The sequence below is a fragment of the Pristiophorus japonicus genome, chromosome 2, assembly GCF_044704955.1.
Source record: "Pristiophorus japonicus isolate sPriJap1 chromosome 2, sPriJap1.hap1, whole genome shotgun sequence".
In the NCBI taxonomy this organism is placed as follows: domain Eukaryota; kingdom Metazoa; phylum Chordata; class Chondrichthyes; family Pristiophoridae; genus Pristiophorus; species Pristiophorus japonicus.
The window spans coordinates 198,778,538-198,791,748 of record NC_091978.1 but is presented as its reverse complement, the minus strand read 5'-3'; the positions used below and the strand labels follow the sequence as shown (position 1 = coordinate 198,791,748).

The following is a 13,211-nucleotide window of genomic DNA, read 5'->3' as shown; positions in this document are numbered from 1 at the left end:
AGACGGCCAGCTTCCAGCACCCTGCCAGGACATTCAGTGCCGGTTTCGGCAGGGCGCGGAGCATTACTACCCGGAAGAGACGAGCCGGTGTGCAACGCCCCTGGTTGAGACACTGGCTCGATCTTTGGCTGCCGCCTGACCCTTAGCGCTGCGTAGAGCGCCCTTTGGGGGACTGCCTGTGAAAGCTGGCAGTCCGAGCTGTAGTGGCCGCAGTGAGGTAAGTAATGGCGACCTCAAACAAGTGTGATTGTTTTTTTGTCTTACGATTTATGTTGTGGTGGTGGTGGGAGTTGGTTATTGGGAATGTTTTTGGTGTTTTCTTCCCCCACCTCTCTTAGTGCGCTCTAAGGCAGGCTGTTTAGCTCGGGGGTTTTCCTTGCTCAGCTGGCCTAGCACCCTAAGAGAGGCGTGTAACGCCTCCCTTAGCACTTTGCCTCACACTCCGGGCTCAGTTGATGAATTTTGCTGACTGAAGCGCAAACTGTTCCTGGGCCCCGAAATGAGCAGAACCGAAAATCTAGCCCTGCAGGAGTCCCATTATGAATAAAGGCTCAGTGCTCACAGCTGCTCACAGTTCTTTCTGGGAAGTGTTTTTTTTGAGAGCAGAGAATAGAATCATAGAACTTACGGCACAGAAGGAGACCATTCAGCCCATTGAATCTGTGCCGGCTGAAAAAGAGCTATCCAGCCTAATTCCACTTTCCAGCTCTTGATTCGTAGCCTTGTAGGTTATGGCACTTCAAGTGCATATCCAAGCACCTTTTAAATGCATTGAGGGTTTGTACCTCGACTGCCCTTTCAGGTAGTGAATTCCAGATTCCATCATCTTCTGGGTGAAAAAAAGTTTTCAATTCCCCTCTAATCCTTCTACCAATAACTTTAAATCTATGCCCCCAAGCTATTGACCCCTCTGCTAAGGGTAATAGGTCCTTCCTATCACTCTATCTAGACTCCTCATAATTTTATACACCTCAATTAAGTCTCCCCTCAGCCTCTTCTGTTGCACAGAAAACAACCCCAGCCAATCCAATCTTTCTCATAGCTAAATTCTCCAGTCCTGGCAACGCTCCACTTACCCGCCCGCTCCCCATAACCCTTAATTCCCTTATTGGTTAAAAATCTATCTATCTGTGATTTGAATACATTCAATGAGCTAGCCTCAACTGCTTCCTTGGGCAGAGAATTTCACAGATTCACAACCATCTGGGAGAAGAAATTCCTTCTCAACTCGGTTTTAAATTGGCTCGCCCGTATTTTGAGGCTGTGCCCCCTAGTTCTAGTCTCCCCGACCAGTGGAAACAACCTCTCTGCCTCTATCTTGTCTATCCCTTTCATTATTTTAAAATGGTTCTATAAGATCACCCTTCATCCTTCTGAACTCCAACGAGTAAAGACCCAGTCTACTCAATCTATCATCATAAGGTAACCCCCTCATCTCCGGAATCAGCCTCGTGAATCGTCTCTGTACCCCCTCCAAAGCCAGTATATCCTTCCTTAAGTAAGGTGACCAAAACTGCATTCAGTACTCCAGTTGTGGCCACACTAATACCCTGTACAGTTGCAGCAGGACTTCCCTGCTTTTGTACTCCATCCCTCTCGCAATGAAGGCCAACATTCCATTCGCCTTCCTGATTACCTGCTGCACCTGCAAACTAACTTCTTGGGATTCATGCACAAGGAACTCAAAAGAGTTTCATGCACAAGGACCCCCAGGTCCCTCTGCACCGCAGCATGTTGTAATTTCTCCCCATTCAAATAATATTCCCTTTTACTGTTTTTTTTCCCCCCAAGGTGGATGACTCACATTTTCCGACATTGTATTCCATCTGCCAAACCTTAGCCCATTCGCTTAACCTATCTAAATCTCTTTGCAGCCTCTCTGTGCCCTCTACACAACCCACTTTCCCACTAATCTTTGTGTCATCTGCAAATTTTGTTACACTACACTCTTTCCCCTCTTCCAGGTCATCTATGTATATTGTAAACAGTTGTGGTCCCAGCACCGATCCCTGTGGCACACCACTAACCACTGATTGCCAACCTGAGAAGGACCCATTTATCCCGACTCTCTGCTTTCTGTTGGTTAGCCAATTCTCTATCCATGCTAATAAATTTCCTCTGACTCCGCGTACCTTTATCTTCTGCAGTAACCTTTTGTGTGGCACCTTATCGAATGCCTTTTGGAAATCCAAATACACTACATCCATCGGTACACCTCTATCCACCATGCTCGTTATATCCTCAAAGAATTCCAGTAAATTAGTTAAACATGATTTCCCCTTCATGAATCCATGTTGCGTCTGCTTGATTGCACTATTCCTATCTAGATGTCCCGCTATTTCTTCCTTAATGATAGCTTCAAGCATTTTCCCCACTACAGATGTTAAACTAACTGGCCTATAGTTACCTGCCTTTTGTCTGCCCCCTTTTTTTTTTAAACAGAGGCGTTACATTAGCTGCTTTCCAATCCGATGGTACCTCCCCAAAGTCCAGAGAATTTTGGTAGATTATAACGAATGCATCTGCTATAACTTCCGCTATCTCTTTTAATACCCTGGAATGCATTTCATCAGGACCAGAGGACTTGTCTACCTTGAGTCCCATTAGCCTGTCCAGCACTACCTCCCTAGTGATAGTGATTGTCTCAAGGTCCTCCCTTCCTACATTCCTGTGACCAGCAATTTTTGCATGGTTTTTGTGTCTTCCACTGTGAAGACCGAAGCAAAATAATTGTTTAAGGTCTCAGCCATTTCCACATTTCCCATTATTAAATCCCCCTTCTCATCTTCTGAGGGACCAACATTTACTTTAGTTACTCTTTTCCATTTGATATATCGGTAAAAGCTTTTACTATCTGTTTTTATGTTTTGCGCAAGTTTACTTTCGTAATCTAGCTTTCCTTTCTTTATTGTTTTCTTAGTCATTCTTTGTTGTCGTTTAAAATTTTCCCAATCTTCTCGTTTCTCACTAATCTTGGCCACCTTATACGCATTGGTTTTTAATTTGATACTCTCCTTTATTTCCTTGGTTATCCACGGCTGGTTAACCCTTCTCTTACCGCCCTTCTTTTTCACTGGAACATATTTTTGTTGAGCACTATGAAAGAGCTCCTTAAAAGTCCTCCACTGTTCCTCAATTGTGCCTAACGAGTGTTTTATACAGTTCAAGTGTAACCTTCCTGCTCTTGTATTCTATACTTTGGCTAAAAACAGAAACATAGAAAATAGGTGCAGGAGTAGGCCATTCGGCCATTCGAGCCTGCATCACTGATCAATAAGATCATAGCTGATCATTCCCTCAGTACCCTTTTCTCTCCATACCCCTTGATCCCTTTAGCCGTAAGGGCCATATCTAACTCCCTCTTGAATATATCCAATGAACTGGCATCAACAACTCTCTGCGGCAGGAAATTCCACAAGTTAACGACACTCTAAGTGAAGAAGTTTCTCCTCATCTCAGTCCTAAATGGCCTACCCCTTAGTTACCCTTGCTAAAGAAAAATCTATCAACATTAGTTTTAAAATTTTCAATTGACCTAGCCTCAATAACATTTTGAATGGAGAGAGTTCTAGATTTCCACTACCCTTGGTATGAAGAAATGCTTCCTGACATCACCATTGGATGGCCTAGCTCTAATTTTAAGGTTAGGCCCCTTGTTCTGGACTTCCTCACCAGAGGAAATTGTTTTCTTTATCTACCCTATCAACTTTTAATCATTTTAAACACCTCAATTTGATAACCCTTTAATCTTCTATGATCAAGGGAATACAAGCCTCATCTATGCAACCTGTCCTCATAGTTTAACCCTTTTAGCTCTGGTATAATTCTGGTGAATCTGCGCTGCACCCTCTCCAAGGCCAATATATCCTTCCTGAGATGCAGTGCCCAGAACTGAATGCACTACTCTAAGTGCGATCTGAACAGAGCTTTATATATCATGGCCATTATTAGTGTTGATTGCCAGATATTTATTTAATCATATTATGGCAGTGTTCCTAAAAGGTTCTGATTTTTTTATTATGGATGCTGTCCTGTTCACTTATTGCAATGAGTCCTAGGTAAGAGAAGCTCCAGGCCTTTAACTTTCTGGATTTAAAAAGTAATCTTGTACCGCAATCCCTACTTCTAATCTGCTACGTCATTTCCATTTAACGCGTAAGCACCGTGGGATGTTTTACTACATTAAATGTGCTATAGAAATACAAGTTCTTGTTGTATTACTGTGTAGTGTTTAGTTGTAAAATGCTGCGGTACACTGGTAATGCTTCATGCAAACATAGGACAGAGACGAATGTTATTTTTAGGAGGTTTAGCATCGTTGAAAGTGGATAAATCGCCAAGCCCAGATGAAATGTATCCCAAGTTGTTAAGGGAAAGAAAGGGAGGAAAGAGCAAAGGCTTTGACCATCATTTTCCAGTCCTCTATGGCTGCAGGTGTGGTGCCGGAGGAGGGGAGGACTACTGACATTGTACCGTTGATTAAAAAGGGAGATTATTGGAAAAAATTCTAAGGGACAGAATTAATCTTTTCGAAAGGCACAGATTAATCAAGGACAGTCTGCATGGATTTGTTAAGGGAAGGTCGTGTCTGAATTTTTCGAGGAGGTAACAAGGATGGTTGATGAGGGTAGCACATTTGATGTAGTCTACATGGATTTTAGCAAGGATTTTGACAAGGTTCCACATACCAGTCTGGTCAGAAAAGTAAAAGCCCATGGGATCAGTACTAGGTTCCTTGCTTTTTGTGGTATACATCAATGATTTAGACTTCAATGTAGGGGGAATGGTTAAGAGGTTTGCAGATGCTACAAAAATTGGCCGTATGCTTGATAGTGAAGAAAATAGCTGTAGACTGCAGGAAGCTATCAATGGACTGGCCAGGTGGGCAGAAAGGTGGCAAATGGAATTCAATCCTGAGAAGTGTGAGGTAATGCATTTGGGGAGAGCTAACAAGGCAAGGGAATACACAATAAATGGTAGAATACTGAGAAGTGTAGAAGAACAGCAGGGACATTGGAGTGCATGTCCACAGATTCCTGAAGGTAGCAGGACAGTTAGATAAAGTGGTTAGCACCAGAAAATAAATTGCGGCCAAGTCAGGAATTTTCGGCAAAAATGTGATCTGGAGGACTGTTGGCGTTAAGTCAGACATTGCACAACTGACTTCGTGCACCCGAGCAGAAACTTCAGCGTTGAAGGAGGTGCCATTAACATTTTTAATTTCTTCTTGGTTTCTTTTCCAGTTGCAAACGCAAATGCAGGGCGTGCCAGCTTCCTGCACGCATGCGCATTTAAACTGGCCCACTTCAGCTGAGATGGAGGAGCAGGAAGGAAGGCAACGTGTAAGGTGCTTCAGCCAGGAGGCTGGTGAAGTGTTGATGTACGCGGTGGAGAGGAGGTGGGCATCACACCACCTTGCTGGGGGAGCCAGACCACTCCCTCCTGTGTTTAAACGCATATGGAGGGAGATAGCGCCGGAGGTGTCTACTGCAGACACAGTGATCAGGACTGGCACACAGTGCAGAAAAACATTCAATTACCTTACGAGCATTATTGGGGGGAGTACCATTTGCATCTATGCATGCCTCCATGACTTCTAACATTAATCTCACATACTATATGAGTATGTCATGCATCTGGTCACTCTCAAAACTCTTCAGGGTGGCTTTCACAATGCATAACAAAAATGAAGGCATACTCCAGCACCCATTGACTTTTAATGATCTATGCACATAATTTTTATCATTAACATCGTCCTTCGCAATGCACTCCAACTGCTCCTATCACTTTCTGAAAGATCACTTACAGCCCCTATGTTAGATGCCTCTACCTTGCGAATACATGCTAGATCCAAACAGATTGAACGGAGGCCACTAGAACATTCACGTAGTATCACCTATTCTACTGGGGTAGGCATATGTGGCACAACAGCAAAGAAACCCTTTTTAAACCCTTCCTATTCTTCTCTTTGCAGTCCAAGCACTCCCATAATCGAAGGGATCAGCTACGGACAAGTGGGGGTCTGCCTCAAACAGTCCCGCTGACGGATTTGGAGGAGAGGATCTCTGCCCTCAGGCCCTCATTGGAGTCCCAGCTTGGACAGTTGCTGAGCCCCCTTCGGGTAATGAGGTTATGTAAATGGATGGCGTGACTCAAGACACTGCATTGAGCGATATTATGGAGTTGCTTCGGCCCTTCAAATGAACCTGTGCTATGCTACCTTCCTCATGTCACCCTGCCCCCTCACCCACTGCTAACCACTCATCTGTTGTTTTCTACTTCCAGATGAGCAACCAGAGGTGCAGCATACCTCAAGAGAGGCTTCCACTTCAGGCCATGCTGCCAATGACGAGGAACTGGAGGAGACTGCTTCAGCGGAGCATCAGAGCCCACCAGTTTCCCCGTTGGCACTCAGTTCATCTAGCGACGAGGCTGACTTCCTGGGGTTTGAGGATTCAGAGGCTCCTGGCCCCAGTGGCGTACAGTAAAACAGTGCCGGGGTGGAATCTCTCAGGCCAGCTCTCTGGAGGGTGAGACGGCAAAGTCGATCTGCTCAAAGGCAGGCAGGCGTGGAATTGGACCTGGTGTAGATGTCCAGAGAAACCACAGTGATGCACCGTGACCTTATGGATGCATTGGACAGATCCCAGCGAGCATTGACAAGCGTGCCATTGATCACGCCACAGACTCGGGCACATCACAGGCACAAGCTTTGCTTCAACCTGATATAGTCCATGTCTGATTCCATTCTCTCTGCGTTCCCCACTGTCCCACGGGGGAAGTGACGGTGCCAAAGCAGGCCAGCAAGTTGTGTGTAGATATCGTGTTCCGGTTGCTAACGCCCAGCCTCGCCGGAGAATCACTGGCTCCAGGGCAAGGGCAGGTGGTCTCATTCCTCAGGAAGACAACATTCTGGCTCCCACCACTCACTCGCCAACCATGCACGGTTGACACCACAGCCATCTGTGACTGGTAACGCCAAGGAAGAGGCACCCCAGTCGAAAGTCGGGCCTTCTAGGCCGGGAGCTGATCCTGTGCGTCCTCAGATGCTGCCTGCAACAGCCCTCTACCAGCCTTGCTGTATGTCCTGAAGCCTCATTGAGGAGGAGCAGCAGGCATGGCAGCGGGGTAATGTCTCGTGAAGACCTCATTAAGGGCTGGCAACACTTAATTGCCAGGAATGTCTCTACCATTGTCTACATTGTACATAGTTGTGTGATAACAATGCACTCCTGTTCAATGGTATTGTTGCATCAAGCAGTGTAGTGTAACTTCACATTTTGTTCACTGCAATTTGCAGTTTTGTGTTACTTGACATTTTGTTCACTGCATGAAACAGTTTTGTGTTACTTTAGATGTTGTTGAGTGCAGGGAGCAGATTTATGCTAATTTACATGTTGCTAACTGCAGGGATCAATTTGTGTTCATAAGTCTTTAACCATTGTATAATTTTGGGATGTGGGGGATTGGGGCAAATTGAAACTGTTGCATTATGATAAAAATTATTGTTTGACCTTTGACATTGCTGTCTTGTGTCTCATTCGCAGAATCAAGTGTAGAATAGCCAGCATGGTGACATAGAATAGCGAGGTAATGCTCCTGTTATGTATGCAACACTTTGTAACCAGCATTCTACAGCCAACAGAGGGCGCATCTGTTGGAGTCCCAAGGGATCCCAACATCCCATGCTGTGCCAGCACTCTGGAGTCAGAATAGAGAGAGTGAGGTCACACTTAAGTCTACAGTACTCAGTCACACTGCTTTATTTGAGACATAACAACTGGCGACGAGTAATAGATAAGGAACCATCATGCGAAAATGCAGAGAAGTGTTGGTATCCTGGAGCAATTCTCAGAAGGTGATGATTGGGAAGCCTTCATGGTGCGACTCGACCAATACTTTGTGGTCAACGAGCTGGAAGGGAATGAAAACGCTGCCAAACAAAGGGCGATCCTCCTCACCGTCTGCAGGGCAACAATCTATGGCCTCATGAAGAATCTTCTTGCTCCAGTGAAACATAGAAAATAGGTGCAGGGTAGTAGACTATTCGGCCCTTTGAGCCTGTACCACCATTCAATGTGATCATGGCTGATCATGCAACTTCAGTACCCCATTCCTGCTTTCTCTCCATACCCCTTGATCCCTTTAGCCATAAGAGTCACATCTAACTCCCTTTTGAATATATCCAATGAACTGGCATCAACAACTCTCTGTGGCAGAGAATTCCACATGCTCACAACTCTGAGTGAAGAAATTTCTCCTCATCTCGGTCCTAAATGGCTTACCCCTTATCCTTAGACTGTGACCCCTGGTTCTGGACTCCCCCAACATCGGGAACATTCTTCCTGCATCTAACCTGTCCTGTCCCATCAGAATTTTATATGTTTCTAAGAGATCCCCTCTCATTCTTCTGAATTCAATCGAATAAAAGCCTAGTCGATCCAGTCTTTCTTCATATGTCAGTCCTGTCATCCCGGGAATCAGTTTGGTGAACCTTCGCTGCACTTCCTCAATAGCAAGAATATCTTTCCTCAGATTAGGAGACCAGAAGTGTACACAATATTCAAGCTGTGGCCTCACCAAGGCCCTGTACACCTCAGTAAGACCTCCCTGCTCCGATACTCAAATCCTCTCGCTATGAAGGCCAACATGCCATTTGCCTTCTCCGCCGCCTGCTGTACCTAGCGGCCAACTTTAAATGACTGATGTACCATGACACCCAGGTCACGTTGCACCTCCCCTTTTACTAATCTGTCACCATTCAGATAATAATTTGTCTTCCTGTTTTTAACCACCAAAGTGGATAACCTCACATTTATCTACATTATACCGCATCTGCCATGTATTTGCCCATTCACCTAACCTGTCCAAGTCACTCTGCAGCCTCTTAGCATCCTCCTCACAGCTCACACTGCCACCCAGCTTAGTGTCATCTGCAAACTTGGAGATATTACATTCAATTGCTTCGTCTAAATCATTAGTGTATATTGTAAATAGCTGGGGTCCCATCACTGAACCTTGCGTTACCCCACTAGTCACTGCATGCCATTCTGAAAAGGACCCGTTTATTCCTACTCTTTGCTTCCTATCTGCCAACCAGTTCGCTATCCACGTCAGTACATTACCCCCAATACCATGTGCTTTAATTTTGCACACTAATCTCATGTGGGACCTTGTCAAAATCCTTTTGAAAGTCTAAATATACCACATCCACTGGCCCCCCCTTGTCCAGTCTACTAGTTACATCCTCAAAAAATTCTAGAAGATTTGTCAAGCATGATTTCCCTTTCATAAATCCATGCTGACTTGGACCGATCCTGTCACTGCTATTCCATCTTTAATAATTGATTCCAACATTTTCCCCACCACCGATGTCAGGCTGACTGGTTTATAATTCCCTGTTTTCTCTCTCTCTCCTTTTAAAAAAAAAGTGGGGTTACATTAGCTACCCACCAATCCATAGGAACTGAACCAGAGTCAAAAGAATGTTGGAAAATGACCACCAATGCATCCATTATTTCTAGGGCCACTTCCTTAAGTATTCTGGGATGCAGACTATCACACCTTGGGGATTGATTGGCCTTCAATCCCATCAATTTTCCTAACACAATTTGCTGACTAATAAGGATTTCCTTTAGCTCTTCCTTCTCGCTGGACCCTCGGTCCCCTAGTATTTCCGGAAGGTTATTTGTGTCTTCCTTAGTGAAGACAGAGCCAAAGCATTTGTTCAATTGGTCTGCTATTTCTTTGTTCCTCATTATAAATTTGCCTGATTCTGACTATAAGGGATCCACATTTGTCTTCACTAATCTTTTTCTCTTCACGTATCTGTAGAAGCTTTTGCAGTCAGTTTTATGTTCCCTGCAAGCTTACTCTCAAATTCTATTTTCCCACTCCTAATTAAACCCTTTGTCCTCCTCTGCTGAATTCTAAATGTCTCCCAGTCCTTAGGTTTGCTGCTTTTTTTGGCCACTTTATATGCCTCTTCCTTGGATTTGACACCATCCCTAATTTCCCATGTAAGCCACGGTTGAGCCACCTTCCCCGTTTTATTTTTACGCCAGACAGGGATGTACAATTGTTGAAGTTCATCCATGTGATCTTTAAATGTCTGCCATTGCCTATCCACCGCCAACCCTTTGAGTATCATTCGCCAGTCTATCCTAGCCAATTCACGTCTCATACTATTGAAGTTACCTTTTTTTAAGTTCAGGACCCGAGTCTCTGAATTAATTGTGTCACTCTCCATCTTAATGAAGAATTCTACCATACTATGAGCATTCTTCCCCAAGGGGCCTCGCACAACAAGATTGCTAATTAATCTTCTCTCATTACACAACACCCAGTCTAGAATGGCCAGCTCTCAGTTGGTTCCTCGTCATATTGGTCTAGAAAACCATCCCTTATGCACTACAGGAAATCCTCCTCCACCGTATTGCTACCAGTTTGTTTAGCCCAACCTATATGTAGAGTAAAGTCACCCTTGATAACTGCTATACCTTTATTGTACGCATCCTTAATTTCCTGGTTGATGCCATCCCCAACTTCACTATGACTGTTTGGTGGTCTGTACACAACTCCCACTAATGTTTTCTGCCCTTTGGTGTTCCGCAGCTCTACCATACAGATTCCATCTCATCCACGCTAATGTCCTTCTTTACTATTGCGTTAATCTCCTCTTCAACCAGCAACGCTACCCCACCTCCTTTCTCTTTCTGTTTATCCTTCCTGAACAGTGAATACCCCTGGATGTTGAGTTCCCAGCCTTGGTCATCTTGGAGCCATGTCTCCGTAATCCTAATTACATCATATCCGTTAACAGTTAATTCATCCACCTTATTACGAATGCTCCTTGCATTGAGACTCCGAGCCTGCAGGCTTGTTTTTTTCAACACTCTTGGTCCTTTTAGAATGATGTTGTAATGCGGCCCTTTTTGATTTTGCCTTTGATTTTTCTGCCCTCCACTTCTACATTTCTCCTTTATACCTTTTGCTTCTGACCTCATTTTACTTCCCTCTGTCTCCCTGCATAGGTTCCCATCCCCCTGCCCTATTAGTTTCAACCTTCCCCAACAGCACTAGTAAACACTCCCCCGAAGACATTGGTTCCAGTCCTGCCTAGGTGCAGACCGTTCGGTTTGTACTGGTCACACCTCCCCCAGAACTGGTTCCAATGTTCCAGGAATTTGAATCCCTCCCTCTTGCACCATTCCTCAAACCACGCATTCATCCTAACTATCCAGCTATTTCTACTCGGACTAGCACGTGACACTGGTAGAAATCCTGAGATTACTACCTTTGAGGTCCTACTTTTTAATTTAACTCCTAGCTCCCTAAATTCAATTTGTAGGACCTCATCCCACTTTTTACCGATAGTATTGGTACCTAAATGCACCACGACAACTGGCTGTTCATCCTTCCCCTCCAGAATGCCATGCAGCCGCTCAGAGACATCCTAAACCCTTGCACCAGGGAGGCAACATACCATCCTGGAGTCTCGTTTGTGGCCGCAGAAACGCCTATTCCCCTTACAATAGAATCACCTATCACTATAGCTCTCCCACTCTTTTTCCTGCCCTCCTGCGCAGCAGAGCCACCCATGGTGCCATGAACTTGACTGCTGCTGCCCTCCCCTGATGAGCCATCTCCCCCAACAGTACCCAAGGTGGTTTATCTGTTTTGGAGGGAGATGACCACAGGGGACCCTTGCACTACCTTTCTTCCCCTGCTAAGCGTGCTAGTCACGATATCCTCAGCATCACGGATGCTCGAGACTGAATCCGTACACCGCTCCAGTGCCGCAACACGTTCTGTCAAGAGCTGCAGCAAGATACATTTCCTGCACACATACTAGTCAGGGACACTGGAAGCGTCCCCGATTTCCCACAAAGCACCGGAGCAGCATGACACGGGTCTGGGTTCTTATGCCATGACTTAACGCTTAAATTACTTAATTTGACAACAATGCCAAAGGTTTCTTACTGCTAAGAACAAGAAAAAGATAAAGAAAAAGAAAACTACTCACCACGCAACCATCTAATCAATCACTTACTCTCTTGGCTGTGACGTCACCCTTCAATTACTTTTTATTTCTTTCTTACTTTTGGCCCTACTGTAGCTAGCTGCTCTCAAACTGCCCCGGACTGCCGCTGGGCCTTTATAGGCCGCTGCTGCTCCTCCTCCGGCTGCTGCTTTCAAATTGCCCGGTGAAACCAACAACCAAATTGTATGAAGAACTGTGTATGCTGGTCCGGGAGCACCTAAATCGGAAGGAGAGCGTCCTGATGACATGTATAAAATTGATACCTTGACAACGGTCTGAAGGCCAGGAAGTGGCGAGCTACGTCGCCGAACTAAGGCGCCTTGCAGGACATTGCAAATTCGATGGGTTCCTGGAGCAAATGCTAAGAGACTTTTTTGTGCTTGGTATTGGCCATGAAATTATCCTTCGCAAACTATTGATTGTTGAAACAGCGAACCTGAGCAAAGCCATAACGATAGCCCAGGCATTTATGTTCACCAGCGATAACACCAAACAAATTTCGCAGCATAAAGATGCATCGGCAAGTACTGTACACAAAGTAACATTGTTTTCAGGCAGGAATGCATATGGCAGAACGTACACGCCTGCAGCTGCACAACCTCAGATGACTCAGAGTCCGCCATCAAGTGTGAATGTGAGGCAATTAACACCTTGTTGGCGCTGCGGAGGTGATCATAGAGCCCATCAAAGCCGCTTTAAACACTATGTGTGCAAAGGCTGTGGAACAATGGGACACCTCCAGTGAATGTGCAGACGAGCTGCAAACCACCACGTTGCAGAGGAAGACCAATCCATGGCGTATCAAACTGAACGAGAGACTCGAACCGAGGAAGCAGAAGTGTACGGGGTACACATCTTTACCACAAAATCTCCACCGATCATGTTAAAAGTTGAACTGAACGGAATTCCAGTATCCATGGAATTGGACTCGGGTGCGAGTCAGTCTATCATGAGCAAAAAGGCCTTCGACAGGCTGTGGCGCAACAAGGTACAAAAGCCCAAGCTGAGCACTTACATTAAAGAGCTGATCCCTGTAATTGGCAGTGCAGCAGTAAAAGTCTCCGATGATGGAGCGGTGCATGAACTACCACTATGGATTGTACCAGGTGATGGCTCCACACTGTTCGGTAGAAGCTGGCTGGGAAAAATCCGCTGGAACTGGGATGAC

At 45.3% G+C, this 13,211-nt stretch overlaps 1 protein-coding gene across 3 annotated transcripts in view; it reads right to left on the bottom strand.

The window, feature by feature from the left end:
• Positions 1-13,211, bottom strand: part of ccdc149a (coiled-coil domain containing 149a) — a 227,162-nt gene that overhangs the window by 123,016 nt on the left and 90,935 nt on the right. The gene's annotated exons all lie outside the window — the stretch shown is intronic.